This window comes from Apodemus sylvaticus, chromosome 5, assembly GCF_947179515.1.
Source record: "Apodemus sylvaticus chromosome 5, mApoSyl1.1, whole genome shotgun sequence".
In the NCBI taxonomy this organism is placed as follows: Eukaryota; Metazoa; Chordata; class Mammalia; order Rodentia; family Muridae; genus Apodemus; species Apodemus sylvaticus.
The window spans coordinates 36,555,829-36,571,759 of NC_067476.1; positions in this window are offsets into that span (position 1 = coordinate 36,555,829).

The window sequence follows — 15,931 nt, forward strand, 5'->3', positions numbered from 1 at the left end:
CCAGCTGCTACTCAATTTAAATAGTCCTCTAGAGTCTGTCTCTTCTTTCTTATAAGTCTGTGCCTCTGTACACTCTTGGGTCCCCCTCTCTCAAGTATGACTCTAATGGGTAGAGGGAACTCCACACGATACTATTAATAATAAAAGTAAAATTTGATACTGCTATCCATTTTGAATCATATTTAGGTTATATTTTAGAATATTTATTTTTGAATTATCATTTAGGATAACTTATTCTAGAAGTCTTAATATTGTCCATATGCTAGTGATTACAGTCATTTTTTGAATTAAAAAAATTCATTATTCAGTTAGAAAAATTTAAGGACTATTTGCCAAAATTAAAAACATAGTCGCATAGACAACCACATTAAAAAACAGTAAAGAATAGAAGTTTAAAAAATGTATATGATCTATGCATAGCAAAGTACGTAACACCAATCAAAAGCAAGTCAAAGTCAACACAGAGACACTGTGTTGACATAGACCGGAATGTGGGACATAGCAACCATGTGAACTCTGTCTGAGGTCTACCTAACACTGAGAAGCATGTCTCTGTAGAGTCCCAACAATTTTTTTCGCATACACAGACAAGTATGGGTACTAAATTAACTATAACAAGCTTGAGCAAGAAAAAATAAATTGGAAGAATCAATATGTCTTGTATACAAGCCCTAATAGATAGCTATTATTCAGTATACTTCAACTTACATGAAAATCTGTGTATATTCAAAGCAGTTTATTTGTAACAGTTAAAGACTTAAAAATATAGGCATTTTGGCTATGTAAATGTTTTTTTTTAATGCAGTGAATCTATATGATGGAATGCTAATTAGCAACACACTGGTTACACACACCTTGGATAAATCTGGGGAATTATGCTGATTAAAAAGTACAAATGCCCAAAGATTATATACTGCATGATTGCATCAATAAAGCATCCTTGTAACTGAAACAGTATAGAAACTGGGAAGTCAGACAGAGTGGGCAGAGCAACCTAAGTCAGACAGTGGGCAGAGGATGGCCCACTGTCTTCTCTGTATCAGTGTATCTTTAACACCATGATTATAATGTCATAGCATACACAGAGAAAAACAATCTTTCACATGATTAATAACACAATCAGGATGAGGATACTGCATCTGTGCATGCAAATGGGCATTGAAGTAGACAGTGTTAATCTATGACAAGTACTAAAGTCAGACAGAGACCAGCTCAGTGGGAGGCCCCAAGGCCTGACACTGTTAGTGATGCTATGGTGTACTTACAAGCAGGGACCTAGCATGACTGCCTCCCAAAAATCCCAACAAGCAACTGAAAGAGTCAGATGTAGATATTTACACCCAACCAATAGACAAAGGCTGGTGACCCTTGTGGTTGAATTAGGAAAAAGCTGGAAGAAGTTGAGGAGGGCAACCCTAAAGGAGGGCCAGTAGTCTCAACTAACCTAGACCCCTGAAATATCTTAAGACACTGAGCCACAAAACAGGCAGCATACACCAGCTGATATGAGGTCCCCAGTGCACATACTGCAGAGGACTGCTGGGTCTGGACTCAGTCAGAAAAGATGTACCTAACCCTCAAGAGACTTGGGGCCCCATGGATTGAGGAGGTCTGGGAGGGACATGGGAACATGCTCTTGGAGACAGTGGGGAGGAGGTATTGGATGTGGAACATTCAGAGGTTGGACTGGGAGGGAGATAAAGTCTGAACTCTAAAAGAAGATTAAAGAATTATTTTTTTAAAAAAAAAGGAAAAAATTGGTTAGTTTCAGAAATTACAAGAAAAATACTTATTGTTTATTCCAGACCATTTGCCAAATGGGGAATCCCTAGTATCAAAATTAAAACAATCGATTTCAACTTTACATAAAAAATGTTTCAAGGTATTATATATTATGGAATGGTGACATCAAACAAAATGGCATATCCATAATTTTGAGTACTTATCACCTTTTGGTAAAGTTCTATCCTAGTAAAACTTAGCTTATAATATAGTATTAATTATAATCTCTATGCTGTACTACCTACAGACCAACTCATTCTTCCTGATGCCTTCTATGCTCTTCCTGGGACATATTCTCTTCCAGCTGTTAATACCTTCTACTCAGTGCCTTTAGCACTTTTACTCTGAATCTAAATGAGACGAGATCACATGTGTGTGCCTTTTTGTGGCGGTTTTATTTTACTTGTCATACCGCTGTGTGAGTTAATCCATGATGTCTCACATGACATATTGTTGAGCTCTCTGTGGCAGAGCAATATTCCACAGCGTGGATAGATGCACTCATTTAGTGAAGGACACATGACTTGATTCCTAAGTAAAAAGTGGTAAAATTCAAGTTTCGGTTTCAATGCCAGATTCTGTTTTGTGTTCCCTTGACTACGTAACCAGAAGGGAAATGCTATATGTAAATTTATAACTGTTTTGTTTGTTTTTGTTTAGTTATATGTTTGCCAAAGGTAAGTAGAAAACCAGTCTGTCCACATGATATTTTTAAAAACTGAATTTAGTCATTAGTCTTTTAGAAGTTGTGCTACAGTTAAGAGATAGACCCTAATATGCAGATATATTTCCTATGCAGTGCTAAGGGGTAAGTGCTCTAATAAAGATGCATCCAAAAGATAAAGGAGTAAAAGAGACGATTAAGAGCATGACTGGGGCTCATCACATGGGACTCTATACATGGGACTGGTGACAGCAAGTGAACCATGACTTTAAAAACAAAGTTAAGTTTTTTTGAGTTCACTAGGAGGACACTTTGGAGGAAAAGTAATTGTAGATGAAGAGAGCCTGTGATGAATTGTCTCAGGACCCTACTTTTCAACCCAGATAGTTCTTTTGGACTCTGCGTGTACCCCAAACCAGATTAGTGGCCTTAAGTGAAAGCCCTAAATTAGTTGGCAAGAAACAGACTATGATACCTGTGGTACCATACGTACTGTAAGCTGGTTCTGATAATGGGCAGAAGCTAAAAAAAAATACTTTAAGATAAACTAAATTGAAAGGTTGAAGGATTCGGGGCGGGATGTGGATGTTTTAGTAAGTGAACAGAAACCGTGTTGAACCTGTGAACAAACTATTTGGTTTCTGCTGCTGTCACTGCTCATGTTATTTTAGATACTTCAAAGATAGCAGGATGCTATGTGTCCCACTAGAACGTATATCAAGAAGCAAAGTGTATCTTAGGAGTTAGAGAGATGGCTCAGGGGTAAAGTGCAAGGGTCCTTTCTTGCAGAGGACCTTGGTTCAATTTCCAGCATCTATACTGAGTCTTAAAACCATCCTTTCCCAGTTCCAAGGGATCCCAAACCCACCTCTAATTTTCCTAGGCACCAGGCATACATTCAGGCAAAATGACATATAAATACATAAAATAAAATGTATAAACATATAAGATAAAATATAAAATGAATAAAAATTGAAAGTGTAAGAAGCAAAGTAGGAATTGCCCATTTGGAGAAGTTAAAGAAGCAGTAAAGCAACTAAATAATGTTAGCTTTTTGATGTTGCTTTCATTATAGCATTTCTATTAAATACACTAATGGCACAGTCATTTGTGGGTGAGGTTATATGTTACAATATGCACAACAGCTCCCCCTGCCCACAATCCATAAATATTGGTCATCTACAGCAATCAATTGTTCTGTCATCTCCCTTTATCCTTATTTTCTCAGAAACACTCTGATGCTCAGTGACAGGAAGATTCTAGGTGGAAATTGCATGGTGTAGGTCGAGCCCCCAAACTTGAAACACATAAACTATTCTCTGTAAAATCTCTGCAGCTACAAACTTGAAGCAAAAGATTTATCTTACTGTGTTTTGGATATAATCACTGGCAACTATGTGCTAAAGCACTGGGCTTCACCCAAACTCTGTATTTGGAGTTGGTGGAAACTTTAAGAAGTACGCCTGGAGAGAGGAGAAGAGGTCATTTGGAGGGATCCCTTAAGAAGATACAGGGACAGCAGATTCTCTGTCATGCTCTCCCCTCCATCTCCCCTTTCTCTCTTCTGTCCACCCCCTCCATCTCACTCTACTTCTCTAGTCACCATAATATCAGGAGCCTTTCTCTGTAACATTGTTACATTATTCCCTGCCATGACTTACAAGCTAAAAGTGATTGGGCCATCTCAGGATAGCCTGGGACCACCGAACCCATGAGCCAAATAAATGTTCTCTCCTATTAAGTTTCTTTTCTGAGATGTTTTATCACAGAAATGAAGAACTGACTTTCACATGTCTGAGAGCTGAGACATATGTTAACAACAGAATCTTATTAGCCTCCCTATCTGACTGCTGTCTTTATTATGCCAATGGAAAAGTAACCTGACTTAGTAGCATGCGTACATGTTGAAAGATAAAGTGAGAGTTTCAATGAAGTTCCAAGAAAACATAAGCAATAACATAAAGCAATCCAAAAAAAGACAACTTTTAGAATGAGTCTTTTTAATGAGCTTTATACTTAAAAGCCATTTAAGTATCTTGTTTGATGATATAATAAGAAATTCAAGACCAAATGACCAACTTCGAAATATAGGTCATTTACTCCAATTCTCCAAAGGAAAGATTATATTCAGACTAGAGCTATGGAACACTGTTACAAACATTGTCCTGAGAATCCTGGAAGAACTTTGTTATTAAACCAAAAGTTAGATACATAAATATCTGTCTTATAGAAGCTGATAGCTGAATAAAATACTTAGCAACTAAATTTCCTTTTTCATTAAAGACTTTTAATGTGAAATTGCAAAGTAAAAAAAAAATGCTTAAAAATGTTACATAAATTGATGCATGTAAAAAAAAGTGTCCATCTAAAAATGACACAACCTCAAAAAGTTGCTGTTTTTTTTTTTTAACAAGTATATTCCAAAAGAATATGGCCACGTTTCAGAGAGACATTTCTTCTCCCAACACCATGACAAGTGTTGGTATCACTGAAAGGAGTCTGAAAATGAATTCAAGCAACATTATTTTTTTTTAAATGTTGGAGAAAATAAAAAAGACTAGTGTGGCATGTGATGCGAAGATCTTAGTTTGCACATGATTCTAACCCAGTTCTTAATAATTAAAAAGAACTACTGGGGCCTGGGCAGATCCTCTTTGCAAAAGCGCTTTGAAACTTACATTCACACACAACCACAACTCATGGAAGTAAATTTGCATATTTCCTAGAGGGATCAAGTCATTTGACTCCTGGTCTCCTATTGGATTGCTGTTAATAACGTGAAAACAGTTGTTTGTCACTGGGGCTATTTTAAGGAGAGTTAACAGAATTTTCGGTAAGTGTTCTGCAAGCCTGGGATGATTTTTGTTTCCAAATGGTCTGTAAAGTCTCCTTAAAGTGAGCACTGGCATTTTACGTTTCTTCTGCTAATCACGGCAAGCTACCTAATTCCTAACTGAAAAATCAAAGGTCTTACTGGCTCTCTCCTAGCCCAGCCTTTTTGAATAACCTCTCATATTAATGATTCAATGGATGTGCTTTAAATGAACCCGTTTCACTGGCAGGTGCCTGCTGGTTTTTAGGATTTAAACGGTACCATTACTATCATTTATAAGGATAACATCACAATTAAGAAAGTATGAATAATTTAAAATTGAGTAGCATTCAGTTTCACAGTCTGTCTGGCATGAAGGTTGGAAAGTGCAAGGTCTTTATTTTATTACAAAACACTGGCTGTCTGGGTAGAAAGAGATGAAAAGTTACTAATTTCAGGCTTTACTTCAAACCCTTTAATCTTGCAAATAAGTGCCTTTGCTGAGGACTTTCTTATCTCCTAAAGCCATGCTAGAATTGCTCGGATCATTGTCTGTTCCCAAGGTCCTTACCTTATCCTAGGTGAGCCAAGTGAGACAAAGGAGAATCCACTAAGGGCGGGATTATTCAATAGAGCTTTGCTTTTTAAACCCTAACTTGTGCTGTTGGCAAATATCATGAAACACGATCATTTCATTGCTATAAATAATGCTATATAATTAAAATTCCATTCTGTGATTGTGAACAGTGTGATAAACTGTTTGTGAATTGGTAAATCTATTTATTAAAAACAGAGGCATTACTTTTGACACATTGAATTATAACACAGACAAACAGATCTTAGGTTTTAATTAAATGCTCTGTTTGATGAGCTTTTTTTGCTCAAAGATTTAATAGCAGACCTAGAATTTCTATGTTATAGAGCTGGGGACAATCTCAGCAGGGAGTGTGGAGTCTCAGATGGACAAGCTCTGTCAGGATGTAAAAGGGAACAAGCAAAGCCTGGTCTTGCCAATCATGGCCTTTGTGTCTAGCCCAGGACTTCTGTCTGGCTTGCAAAGGCCTCTTCAAATTCTTTGTTCCTTCCAAAGGCTTCAGCAAGCCTTCCAGTCCAGTAATGTATTACATATTTTCTAATCATGAAGCAGGACTGAATATTTTTAAAATAAATAAATTACGCCAAACTGCTTTGAGCTTTCTTTCACATTAAGCTACATTTAATATTCATTTCACATTTTTTTCTATTAATTAAAAGTAAACCGTGTATTGTATGGTACATTATCCCTCTAACAGCCCCATGTGGAGATCATGAAGTGGAAGACTAATGGTGTAGACTTTAGCATTTAGTTTTAACTGGAATAATTTACATATCTGTGAGAAGAGTCCAAGGCATGTGTAAATAAGCAGAACTCTGAGATATCAAGACCCTTGCTCAGTTTGCTATGGACTGCAGAGCTATATAGGTTGTGTGTTTATTCCACCCGTCAGGTAATTTAATGAGTCTTACACAGCATCTATTTCTGCAGAAAAGACAAAAGTTATTATTAAGGAGAGGCATGTGGCAGTAAGAAAAATGTGTTTGCTTGTTTTATTCTATTACCCTGAGTAGCAAAGGTGATTCTATTCAATGGTCATTAAGGTTTACCTTTATAATTTATCAAAAAGAACCCACATCAACCGTTTTTGCTGAAATTTCAAAAGCAGAAACATTAAAATTTGATGTAAAGTGCCAGATATTTAAGGAACCTTTTTTATTAGAAAAATAACCCCATAGCTTTAATCTGTGGGATTTTTATTAATGTGTAACCCTATTAAGTGAGTGGCAAAGTATATTAAGGGGAAAGCTATCAACTCCGAAAGGGAACTTTGACTTCCATTTACCAGACTTTCTGGCCTGTTCTAAGAAAGTGAGGACGTTTCCTTCAAAGCCAGAGAGTTTAAGTAAATGATCAGAAAAGCACAGATCTCAGGGAATTGTCTGGGATGAGCAACGCTATATTGTGAATACTATGCAGCACTTACTAGAAGACAGGTTATTTTAAGAAAACTCCCAGTTTCCTTGATAGAATTTAAATCAAATGACATCAGGCTGTACTACTCAAACTGAATTAAGAAATCAGTTCTTAAAATATTCCCAGTATGAACTAGATCGTCTGCTAGAAATTGCCCGTGAAAGGAAAACAATTCCATGAGGACCGTAAGTACACGCTTCTGAAGAAAAGTAGAAATATCAATCACCAAGGTTGTTTTCCAAAGAGTCTTAAATTTCTGGCATCGGTGTGGCCAGACAGACATGAAAAAGCTTACCCTAGTGGATAACAACACCTTCTGGTATATGGTATTCATAGAATTGAAAAGGTTACTCTCATATACCAATTGAACTAGCTCTCCATGTGTACTCTATAACTGTACTTCACATTAGCAAAATTCAAGTTAATATTAAAATATTTAGAATTGGCTGAATTGTTGCCATTCTTTTTAAAGTATGCTAGTCTTTGTATCCTAAACCAGCAGTAGGAGAACACAAGTTTTCAGAGACACCGCATTTTTACAAGGCATCTTGAGTGTTCACACTCCCACAGAGGCCGTCAGACCTGCTAAATGGCATAGCCAAATTTCTCTGGAATCTTTTTATAATACAATGATGCATAAGTGTAAGTCAACGTAGCATTTGACTCTTCAAATACCACACTAAAAAGTCCTTAAAATATACAACTCACTCATTGGATGAATCTCTGCCAGCTCCATCAGAGTATCTGTCACTCTGCTTGTCCTTTGCATATTGTAACCTAGAGTGTTCAACTTCCACACCATTCTTACTGAAACAAAAACTTAAATGAGAATTCTTTACCCTTGTGATTTACCTGATCACACCATGAGCTTAGCCAGGACTAAGTGAAAATAAGTCTATGTAACTGTATATTTTTGTGCATGTGAATAGTTAATATCCTCTGGTTTTATTGCAAAATCTGTATTTCTAAGACTGAGAATTAATACTTAATGCATGATTACAAATATATCTCTCTATGAAAAACAAAAAGACGTGGATCTTTGGCATGGTGACATACATTTAATTCTAGAACCCAGGAGGTAAAAGCAAATATGAAAAACCAACCTGATCTAAAATCAGGTTCTAGGACAAACAAGGATGAAATACTGAGACCTGACACAGGGGAAAAAAAGGTAAAAATTCCTTCTCTATTTTGATAAATTTCTTCTTTATAACATTTGAATTTTTATATTATTTTTGTCAATTTCCAATTTATTACAGAAAATTCAACTATTAATTTTGAGACTGTGGTATAAAAATTGTTTTGAATATGAAAAGTTATATACACATAATAAAAAATATGAATAAAAATAGTCATTTTTGAGAGATTTTATTTGCTTCACATATTGGTAGTTAAAGGAGAGAGCCATATTTTTTAATAAGCCCCAATCTTGACTTTATTTTCACTTAGACTCTATAAAGTATTTCAGTAGCTTTGATCTTATAGTTCATTTTATGTATTTAAAAAATTGAAATGTATATCACATTTCAAAATGTGATAATAGAGTAGTAATATGTCAATTACATGGCTTATTACATTATTAGTTAGGAAAAATAAAAAATAATTTTCCAGAAAACTAATCCTGGGATCAACCTTTGCATTCCCTTATTGTAGAGTCTTTTCTGTGTTTCTGTCATACTTTGGACAAAAATTAAGGCAGAGACACTTTGTATTAAACCAGTCAGCTAAGCATCAATATTTCAGAACATTTGCAGATTGTTCAACATGTAGATGTCAATTCTCCATTCTGTCAGTATTAGTTTAAAATTTTAAATTCTTTGTTTTTATCTGGGCTTAAAGTATGGATTTCAGATGTCTCTATGTGACATTCACTGAAATCATTCTGACTCTCCCTCACTGTCAAAAATCATTTTGGTTTCTATGACATCATGACATCAAGCCTTTAGTAACATACAGAAACTTCCACTTTTGTTTAATAATGTATGCTATGCTATGCTATGCTATGCTATGCTATGCTATGCTATACTATACTAATATTATATCGTGGAACCCTGAAATGTATAAGCAAAGACTTTCAGCATTTCTGATCATTCAAGACAAAACTGCTGTGATTAAGTAACATATTTAAATGTCCTTAATATTTGGAAATTCTTCCAATGAGATATTTTGACGTTTAAAGATCTTTCACTTATGTTTTCTCCCACAGAATTTGAAGGTATATGAAAGCAAAATGTGTGTTGTTCCTTTTTCATTCCAAACACTCTTAACAACGTATGACTTTAATTATATAAAATAAAAGGGTGAATACCTAAGGAAAACATTGCTCTGAACATGTAAATGAACTGATGATGCTAAAATCATTGAAATTCGAAGGATAAATCCCTTCCCTACAATAAGAGCAATGCTACGAAAGCACCAACTGATTCTATTGATAATGCTGGCTTGAGACAATAGAAAGTGAATGTTGTGGCAATGAACCCTGTTCCTGTGGGTTATGAACGACCCTCTGAACACACATATTCACTTTAAGATTTTTAAGCAATTAGCTTGCAGATGTCACTAAATAAGTGGCATTCATCCCTTAAGCAGGAACCGTACCTGTTAACCATCTCAGCCCGTTCTCGCTTTAAAGCTGGGCTTGATGTGCACAGCATGCTCAAAAACTGTACTCCCAGTTCAAATGAGCTGGATTACAGACCATGACCACTGAGACCCTCACATGACAAAGCCTTTGTGTAATTAATATGCAGGGTAAAATGCTCCCTGGACTCCTGCTAAAGCGATTTAAATCATGCACATAAAAAATGTAATCACAAATTTAGCATGGTGGACAGGGTAGGCACACTGGGCTTGATTGCATAGAAGGCTCCAAGTGTGTTTTAAATGTCCTTTAAGATTGAGATTAGGACTTGTACTTACAAGATGCATATTAATCTAAAACTCAACATTTTTCAGTGTGGGATCACAGTAGGAGAACATTATGGGCAATAGAGGTTCATTCTAATCCCAGTAGGTAATTACACTTTGAAATAATATTCTTTAATTAAATCTTGTTTGCAGTTGATTGATTTAAACACTAAATCTAAAACCCTAAATTTGAGTTTTTATCAATTTTTGATGCTTATTGCACACAACTTGGACTTTAATTGATGTTTCTGAAGTTTCAAAGCCCTTGTCCACTGCACCCTAGTTGAATTTTGTGTAATTATCAACATGATTCTTTAATACTCCTGATGACTTTCTTGGCAAGCCTGGTAAGTTTGAGAGACTTGCAAAATTTTAATAATGCCCAAAACGCATTTCATATGTAACTATGCCAATATTTACATGTAAGATTCTTTGGCCACACGTTTAGAGACATATAATCTAATCATTTATTTAAGATACTGGCAATTGTCTTAACATTTATACAACTTGGAACATGATAGCATAAAAATAAAGGCATATATTTAATGTTGGATAAACTGTTTTATTTAAAAAGGGGAAAGTAAATTTCATAGTTTTATGTAGCTCTTCAATTCTGAAATAATATTTCATTGAGCAACAACTATACGTGTGAGTGTGTGTGTGTGTGCGTGTGTGTATAACTTCCATGTACTCACAAAAGTAATTGTTTATATATTTATTTAGATGTTGCCCTGGTGTTTATACTTATATCCTCTCCCATTACCTTTGATAAAGCTTAGAGTATGAGACTCAAAGACGCTATTTGGCCATTTTAAGATAAATCACTTTATGTTCAATTGGCCACACCATACTATAGCCATGCAATAACTGCTAAAAGCCTCATTTTTCCTGTCAGCATTGTGAAGGAAGACTATTCTGAGTCATTACATTAATGATTAATTGAATTTTATTCTTATAGATTTTGGAGGTCTGGAAAACCCTGTCTTCTGCCATTACTAGTTTTTCTGAAAGGAAGCCACAAAAATTTTCACTAGCTTTGTGACCCACAGTAAATTACTTGGACATACATCCTAATTTGACGCATGATGTTATCTGCTGGGATGATCAAGGCTCTCCAAAATTTGTGGCAAATCTTCAAATTACAATCAGAGCATCTAATAGGTTTGCAGGTTTGTTACTAAAGACACAATAGTAGGTCTAGTGGCCTAAGCACTGTGGTTTAAAAATAGTTTACGAGTGTTTACATTTAAATTCATATAAACAAAGATTGCCTTGAGTTCAGCTTTAGCAGTACCACAGAGCAGTATCTTGCAGATGTAGCTGGTAAATTATATTCATGATGCCATATTTAATAACTGAAAATTCACATTTTACTACAATTGCATTTGTCACTGCTGAAAAACAAACTAGGATGTGGAATGTTTTATTACAGCGACTACATTCTTGTGAGAAATGATTAAGTCACTACAAGAGAAAAGTAAGGCAAAGTACCACATTCACCATAGCGCAAATATTAATCACACATAAATAATACAGGTGTCTTACAGTAAGCCACATTCCCCTAAAATATAGATTACACATCCTAGGGGCATAATAGTAACACAACAGGCCTGAAATAAATCCCTCAAGCCATGGTGGCCAAAGGAAATCATTTATATTTTGACAGTTTAATATACTTTTTGGTTATGCATAACAGATGAAAATATTTACACCAATATAAGAGAGTGAAAGAAAAATTAAATCTGACTAATCGACCTGTTCAGAGTCTGATTTTTAATTTCAGGGAATTCTTTTATAACTATTCCAAATAATAAATATGCTTCTTACAATTCAACCATATCCACTCATTTTTAATTATTTCACAGCAGCTGAAACAAACAGAAATCAACCATCTCTCAAATCCAAGAGAAACTTCCCTGTTGTGCATGTATATCAGATCTGGGGAGAAAGAGGGTGTCTTGACAACACAGAGCACCACAGAGTGGGAAGACCACCATGGTAAATGACTCTGCACCCACCTAAAGAAGACTCAGGGCAGTGTGGGCAGGGAGCTGTATTTTCCACAACTTTCACGTTCTTATTAGTTTTTAAGAATATGTATGTGTTTCTTCTTTTAAAATCTCAAAATATGTAATGAGCACATCAGGAGTGAGGTATGAGAAATATATGTTCCATGCTTTTCTGCTACAGTTGACTAAACACGCTCACCAAGCAGACTAGCTACTGACAATAGGAAGGGTATTGTCAATGTCCAGCCCCTTGATCTTAGAACAAGTAGAATTCACTGCAATTTAGTCTGATAGATCGCCTATGAGGAAGGACCACCCACAATTACAGCTGACATTACACAATTCTGCATGAAATATTTTCTCAGCACTCTGTGAGGAAGATGAAATAAATGTAGTATAGCCAGGAAGGTGGGTTTATGGAGAGGGATTAGTGGGAGTGTGTTAGCTTTTGTTAGGTACTCAACCATTTGCCTAATAGGAGTCCTGAACCAGAAAAATGCATTTCTAAGACGGGTAAATTACTGTAAAAAATTTACAAAACCTACACCAAGGTTATAGAGATTCTATACAGAAATCATTTACATGTAATACCTATGTAAAATCATTTACATGTAATACCTATATAAAAAGGGGGAGGGGTATAAATTAACAATCACAAAATAATATTGCTGCCAGACTATCACAGCTAATAAGAGTCCGCAGAAGCAGGTTCCAATCTTTCTTAATAGATTTGGGTTTCATCACCAAGTAACCATGTGACATCACATGCCGATCTCATCTAACCACTTTCTTAGAGTACAGTGTGCTACTCCTGTCACCTGTGGATCTTCCTTCCATAATTCATTAACAACGTTGCTCCTTAATCATGGTTTGTGGTTGCTGAATCATCAATTTCATCCTCCCTACAACATAATTTCTATCAGGAAGCAAAAATGAGCTAAATCCTATCATTTAAAAAAAAGAGAGAAAGAAAAATGACAGAGGGAGGGAGATGAGAGGGAGGGGGAGGGGGGAGGGTGGTAGAGAGGGCCACAGATGAGGGAGGAAAGGGTCTTTGTATTGTTCTAGGCCAGTTCTTCTTACAGCTGCCCTCTGCATCAACACTTTGTTTTCAAATGATGTTTTATATTCATTTTGTTCCTCTCCCCTTCTACCAGTGAAACTTGGGTTCAATTACATTGTACTGCTGATCTCACAGCAGCACTAAAGCTGGTCTGGTTTAAGTTAACGGTTAGTCTTAACAATCTGGTCTCTTCCTTGTTCGGCGCATTTTAGCCATTACTAGCACTTGCTACCACTGGGCTTTCCACTTTTATCAAAAATATTTCTGCTCTTACCCTCAATATTTTCAACTTTCTTATCACTTCACTGAGGACCATGCTGGAATGTCATTTGCTGGATTTTCTAAGCTTAACTTAAAAAAAAAATCCAAAGAACTACTTATAAATATTATTTTACTTTTCCTGTTTATACCTACTTTAACTCGCCCATTACCTGAGAGCTCAGGGTATATTATTAGATGTCACAGCTCATATCTACCTGCCTTTTCACTCTGTTCCATGAAACTTAACATGGTGATTTTTAGTTTTTCTGGCAAAATTTCCTCCTTCCTTAAACTTGCCCAAGTCTAACAAGATGACTCTTCAAGTCAACAGGGTAAGGTAATCCCTCTCTTGTTCAAAATTAGCTGAAGTTCTCCAATGAATCCTAATCACAATAAGTCAGTGAAACAGGCCCATTGGTTTCTGCTTTCTTATCTGAGGCCAAAGAGACTAAAGCCCCATATGTACAGACTACCATGAAGTGGGTTGTAGCATGTAAACAGAAATTCAGGGACATCAGAAGCTAAGTCCTACAGGACTCAGAAAAGTTGTCTGGGATAAATGAAATTTTGACTGTCCTTATTCCATTTATCACAATACTGAAGGAGTCCAGCTCCTGGTCCATGTGCTTCAGGACCATAAGACTCATTTACTATTATACAGTTAGGTAGCATGTTGTGTCCAGAGGTTAGAAAGCTATGCTGAGGCCTCACTGATGCTAGGATTCTACATGCCCAACATACTCTACAACCACATATGAAAAGGGACAGAAGCAAATTTATGCAAATACACCAGTTCTATGCAGCAGAACCTGTTCCTTAAGCTGTTGTACGGGGTTGCACAGTCCAGCCACACATACCTCTCTGATAGCCTTTTCCATGATTCTGATTTATCCATATGCTCCCTCCACATCAGTCATTTTCCTAAGTTTTTCTTTTTTCTTTTTTTAAATGTCATTGTTTAACTTAAATGCTAGCCTAGCGAATCTGATGGAGTCACAAATGCCCACCATTGGTCATTTTTTTGTTTTTTCTTTTTTACATTCTCTATACCATTGAATGTTTCTCTCTCCCTTTACCTCCAGATGAGAGGTCACAAGGTGCTTCTAGCCTTCGACCATCTCACATTTTCTCCAAAGAGGATCATCAAGAGCGGCAATCATTGCTGTTGATAAAAAGACTAGAAAAATGAAAGAGGTATCTCTCCACAAAATACTTGCAGATGCTTAAGGAAAGAGACCAATTATCTTCAGAGTCTCTCTAAAGGCCAAAGAGAATCTCTTATCTTGTCATAGATACCTAAACTGAACTGGCTAGGAAAAACCAAAGGGATTATGACACCTTTACCATAACCTTTCAGGAAACATTTTTCTGAGAGATAATTTTTTTTCTTCTTACTCAGACTTAATGACTTTGCCTTTTAGTCAATGACTCAAAAACTCGGTTCACTTGTTTTTAGATTCCCGTTTCCATTAAAAGATATCCAAGTCATGTTTTCTGATATCATTAATTTACATACAATGAATAAATAATTTTTATCTTGAACTGAAAATTCAACTACTAAGCTGCCATACAGTGGAAAATATCTCTTATCCCATCAAATAGGTAGCTGAGTTAAGAGTATTAAGATTCAAGGAGAGCGCATATCAGCCTACCCTGTGTAGAGAGATGACATGTCAATAAACGGGGAAAAGGGAAGAAAATGAGAAGAAAATGAAAAAACAACTTCACTATTTTTCTTCAAAAAAAATTTTATTGTAACTCTTATTAAAGTATGATGGTACTAGGTGTGTGTGGTATCTCAGGTACCTGAGACTCAACCAGATCTGCTGACAGGAACAGCAAGACATGTTAAGGTGGTTTGTATAATATGTGCACTGTGGTTCATCAGAACACCATGCTGTATGTCACAGATCTTCCACAGTATTTGTCTCACTAGCTGGTCACCCAGCACTCCTTTGGACACATAAAACAAAAGAATAATGGTTGTTTGCCAAGGCTATTAGAAAGATGTAACCAACCAGCTCTCCAGTCAAACAAAAGCAAAATTTTTACATAACCAAATGTACTCTCCTTTATTATTTCTGAGTATAAGTGTCCACAAGGGTACACACTTCTTTTTCACTACTTTGAGAACTGTGAAAGATATACAGAAACTTACAATGTGATATGTATAGTACATTTTTTTTTGTAATAGCCAATTTAACTTTTTTTTCACCTGCAGATTTTCAAAGAACTTATGATAATGCTCTTTCTTACCTGCTTCTCCTCAGCTTCATCCCAGGTAGGATACATATGTTGTCTAAACATCACCTGAGGGTGATGTCTCAACAACTTCTGTCTCTTTGAGAAAGCACTCTAGATAGAAAAATGAATCACAGTCTTTCCTCTATGACTAGAGAATCCATCGTCCATCGAGATCTGT